Below are 5,282 nucleotides of genomic sequence, written 5' to 3' on the forward strand. Positions count from 1 at the left end.
ATATTACCTCTTGGCAGAAAGTCTGGGTGATTGTAAGAATCACCTCATTATTTTTCCTTCTCACAGGAATCAGTTTTGTTCTGTTTTTTTTAATATCTGAAAACAATGTTTTTAAACTGTTTTCCAGTTTTCTGGTTGCTTGTGATAGCTGGGTAATTCTGTCCTGTTACTTCTTCATGTCTGGGAGTCTTAGAAGGCCTGTATTATTTTTCAAAATCGATTATTCTGTATTCTTAGAGAGTTTTTTCACTTTATCTTTCAACCATCTTACTGATTTTTTAAAAAAGATTTCAACAATGAGAATGTCCTGTTTAACTGGGCGTGGTGGCTCACGCCTGTAATCCCAGCACTTTGGGAGGCTGAGGCGGGTGGATCACGAGGTCAGGAGATTGAGACCATCCTGGCCAACACGGTGAAACCCCGTCTCTACTAAAAATACAAAAAATTAGCAGGGCATGGTGGCAGGCGCCTGTAGTCCCAGCTACTCGGGAGAGGCAGGAGAATGGCGTGAACCCGGGAGGTGGAGCTTCCAGCGAGCCGAGATGGCGCCACTGCACTCCAGCCTGGGTAATGGAGCGAGACTGTATCTCAAAAAAAAAAAAAAGAAAAAAAAGAAATAGCCAAGACCAACTCTTGCCTCTTCTACCTTCTGGTAGTATGGTCTTTCTCAGAATAATTAAATGCACCATGTTATAGTATCACCCCTCGTGAATTTTTTGGATATTAGGAAAAGGTCTTCTCAGGATATAGTAATTCACTGGATGATTATATTTTAAACATTTTTACAAGTGTTTATCTTTCTTGGCATTATCACATAGCTTGTATTAGAGTTAAGATCTTTCTGGGGGATCAGATGCCATTTTAACTAAAAGTCAGAGCATGAATTTTTTTTAAGATATTTTTGAGTCAGGGTCTAGCTATGCAGCCCTGGCTCGAGCTCAGTGGCATGACCGCAGCTGACTGTAGTTTGAACTCCCGAGTCAGGCAGTCCTTCTCAGTCTCCTGAGTAGCTGAGACTGCAAGTGCACTACCACACCTGGCTAATTTTTTATTTTTTGACCAGGTCTCGTTCTGTCGCCAGGCTGGAGTGCAATGAGCAATCTCAGGTCACTGCAATCTCTGCCTCCTGGGTTCAAGTCATTCTCCTGCTTCAGCCTTTTGAGGAGCTGGGACCACAGGCACGTGCCACCATGCCCAGCTAATTTTTGTATTTTTAGTAAAGACAGGGCTTCACCATGTTGGCCAGGATGGTCTCGATCTCTTGACCTCATAATCCATCCACCTCAGCCTCCCAACTGGCTAATTTTTAAAATTTTTATTTTTAGAGACAGGGTCTTGCTATGGTGCTACAGTGTCCAAGCTAGTCTAAGGCTTTTGATAAGTATAATTAAAGTATCCACTGTCAATATTTTCTTCGTGAATTAAATAGCTTAATATAGTTTATTATTTTAGTTTGTATTTCTGTGTTGTTGAGACTAAATATTTTTTCATATGCTAAATGTTATAGAACAAGTTCTACCTTTGTATTTATTTTATTTCTCCATTTTTCTGTTTGCATGTTCACCATTTTCCTATTGATTGGTAAGTGCCCTTTAAATTAACATATAGTGAAATTGACTTTTTGGGGTGTATTAGTTCATTTTCACGCTGCTGATAAAGACATACCTGAGACTGGGAAGAAAAAGAGGTTTAATTGGACCTACAGTTCCACATGGCTGGGGAAGCCTCAGAATCACGGCAAGAGGCGAAAGGCACTTCTTACATTGCAGTAGCAAAAAATGAGGAAGAAGTAAAAGCAGAAACCCCTGATAAACCCATCAGATCTTGTGAGACTTATTAACTACCATGAGAATAGCATGAGAAAGACCAGCTACAATCAACAGAACTGAAATAGTAAGCATTGGTGAGGCTGTGAAGAAATTGGAATGCTTGTTCATTGCTGGTTCTTTGCTGGTGGGAATGTAAAATGGTTCAGCTGTGGTGGAGAACAGTTTGGCAGTTTCTTAAAAAAGCTGAACATACAATTATTATATGACCCAGTGCTTCCACTCCACGGTAGATACTCAAAAGAATTGAAAACAGGTATTCAAACAAAAATTTGTACACGAATGTTCATAGTAGCACTATTCACAATAGCAAAAAGGTAGAAACAATTCAAATGTCCGCTATCTGATGATTGAATAAACAAATGTGTTATATCCATACAATGGAATATTATTCAACCATAAAAAGAAGCGAAGCACTACTACATACTACAATATGGAAAGACCTCAAAAACATTATGCTAAGTGAGAAGTTAGACACAAAAGGCCACATATTGCATGATTCCCTTTACATGAAATGTCCAAAACTGGCAAATCCATAGAGACAGAAACCAGGTTAGTGGTGGTCAGGACTGCTTACTGAGTGTGGGGTATCCTTTTGGGGTATTGAATGTGTTTTGGGGCAGATAGAGATGAGGTTGCACAACACTGTGGATTCATTGACTAGATGAATCTCTAGTTGTCATTGACTAGATGTCAATGAATTATCTGCTTTAAAATGGCAAAAACTGTGAATTGTGATATGTGAGCTTTACCTCAATTAAAAAGTTTTAATAGCAGTTTTAAAAGGTGCTCTTCATTTCTTGTTTTTCAACCCTTTAGCTTTGTTGCAACAGATTGAGTAAAAGTTTGAACTGTTTTGAATTTATGTTTTTTTGTTGTTGTTGTTTCTTTGCTTGTTTTGGTTTGTTTGTTTTCTTTTGTGGTCAAGACAAACCAGAGATTCATAATATTTAGTTAAGGAGATGTTTTAGTCTGATTTTTAAAAGATTATTTTAAACATTTTTCAGAATAAAATCATCACTGCTTTGCTTTATGATCTAGGATTTTAGAGCTCAAAAATATTTGTGTATTAAAAGAGTGGAACAAAACTACTCCCAATGAGGAAGCAGGATTCTTTCTTTGCTGAATCCCATGGCCCGCTCTAATTGTGCATAGCATGGCCTCCCAGTCAGGATGAGCTCTGAGCACGGCCCTCAGTGTTCACAAGAGGATATTCTTAGACCTGATTGTGTATAAGATGTTTGTTTGAGGTCCCACATATCTGACTTTCTGGCCAGCAATTTGCCACCACTGCAAATTTGAAAGGGAAACAAGCAGAGGGACGCTCATGTGACTGGCACACAGCCCAGTCACGCTCATCAGAGCTGAGAGATCATTACTGTGACTTTGGCTCCAAACCCATGGGTGAATCCCCCACCCTAGTGAGCGGGCTGGACCATGTGTGAGTTACTAGGGTGACCTTTGCACCTCTGACCTAAGGCCTGTTTGATCCCAAGGGCACAGCGAATTTTGTAACTTAAAGCTTTTTTCCCTCCTTTTCTCACTTACTACAGAAACATATATTTAAATATTTTTACCAAGAAATAGACTTTCTTGGAATACATTTTGTACACTGCCCTGACTTCTAATTTAATCTTTCTTCCTAATTCGTATACACTGGTATATCTTTTCTCCTCCCTCTCCCTTTCTTTCATTTAAGAAAATGAATATATTTCATTTAACCTTCTGTAGGGTGCGTGAATTTTTAAGTTGTTGTAATTCACATTGGGAATAAGGCATGGGCCAAAGATAAAGTCTGGATAAAATCCATTTTTCTATTACTTCAAAAGAGAGTAGTACAGATTGTGGTCCTCCCACCTGTTCCCTTACACACACAGATACACATGCACACACACACAGATGCACACACATACACACACATACTTATACACGTTATACTGGAGAGCACAGTCCAATGCCCACTGTTTTCAGAGTGAGGCGTTTTCATTACTCAAACCACTCTCTAATGTTTTAATTCAGAGCTCCTCATCAGAACTCGACTCAGAGCTGCCTTCACATCCTTGTTCCACAGACTGTAGATGAGAGGATTCAACATGGGGGTCACCACAGCATAAAAGAGTACCACCATCTTTTCCTGCTCAGCTGAGGCCATGGAGCGAGGCTGCATGTAGGTAAAGAGGGCCATCCCATAGGATATGGAGACCACAGTGAGGTGAGAGGCACAGGTCCCGAAGGCCTTGAGGCGCCCCTGGGTGGAGCGGATCCGCAGGATGGCAACTACAATGTGGGTGTAGGACAGTGAGACCAGGCAGCAGGGCACCAGCAGCACCACCACACTGGAGGCCACTATGACCACCTGATTGAAGGTGATGTCCACACAGGCCAACCTGACGAGTGCCAGTGTCTCACAGGCCACGTGGTTCAGCACGTTGTGCCCACAGGTGGGCAGGTACATGGTCAGTGCCGTCTCCATAGCAGAATTAGCCAGGCCCACTAGCCAAGAGACAGCTGCCAGTGCCATGCAGAGCCTTGGGCTCATCACTGCTATGTAACACAGGGGGTCGCAAACAGCCACGTAGCGGTCATAGGCCATTGTGGCCAGAGCAAAAACTCGGTCCCTCCAAGGGCCAGGGAGAAAAAAAGCTGGGTCCCACATTGGGCAAAGGAGATGGTCTTCTTCTCCATGAGGAAGTGCACCAGCATCTGAGGGACCCCGCTGGAGGTATAGCAGATGTGCACGAGTGAGAGGTTGCAGAGGAGGAAGAAATACATGGGCAGGTGGAGTCTCACGTCCAGCCAGATCAGGAGCAGGATGAGCCCATTGACCAGCAGGATCAGCAGGTAGGCAGCCCCAAATAAGATAAAGAGTCCAGCCTGGGTCTGCCTGTCACTGGAGAGACCCATTAGGATGAACTCACTCACCCAAGTTACGTTGTCCCTTCCCAACTGGGACATTGAACCTCACTTCTTCAATCTAGGTGGTTAGGAGGGAATGCAAAGGTCTTGGAGAAAAGGACATCTGGTTTCTGACACTAAACCAAATTCTGAGATGTTCTGAAGGACAAAGTCCCTGTTTTGTCCATCCTTTCAAGTCTAGGACCGAGCACAGTTACAGTTATGTAGGAGGTAATCTATCAATGTAGAAGGAATGATAGAGAAGAAAGGATGAGAGAAGAAAAGAAAAACTAAGGAAAGACAATAGAAAAATGGAAAAAGAGGGAAGGAATGTGGAAGATAGGAAAGAAAGGAAGGAATCTTCACTGTGGGGTAGCAGGGGGTAAAGTATTGTAATCAGACACTTGAGAACCATAGGGATGTCTTGGGGTTTCTCAGCTCATTTCTTAACTCTAGATTGAACTGCTCTTCATGCTTCTTCTAGGGTCCACCAAGTCCAGACAGGGATCCTCTCACATCCTTTTCATTTCTCCCATGAGTCCAGATAAAGCTGAAGTCCTT

The 5,282-nt window shown here is 42.3% G+C and overlaps 1 pseudogene; it reads right to left on the reverse strand.

The window, feature by feature from the left end:
- Window positions 1-3,828: 3,828 nt before the first annotated feature.
- LOC129485479 (olfactory receptor 2F1-like) lies at window positions 3,829-4,781 on the reverse strand (annotated as a pseudogene).
- Between the last annotated feature and the right edge of the window lie 501 nt (window positions 4,782-5,282).

This window comes from Symphalangus syndactylus, chromosome 6 (assembly GCF_028878055.3).
Source record: "Symphalangus syndactylus isolate Jambi chromosome 6, NHGRI_mSymSyn1-v2.1_pri, whole genome shotgun sequence".
Lineage (NCBI taxonomy): Eukaryota > Metazoa > Chordata > Mammalia > Primates > Hylobatidae > Symphalangus > Symphalangus syndactylus.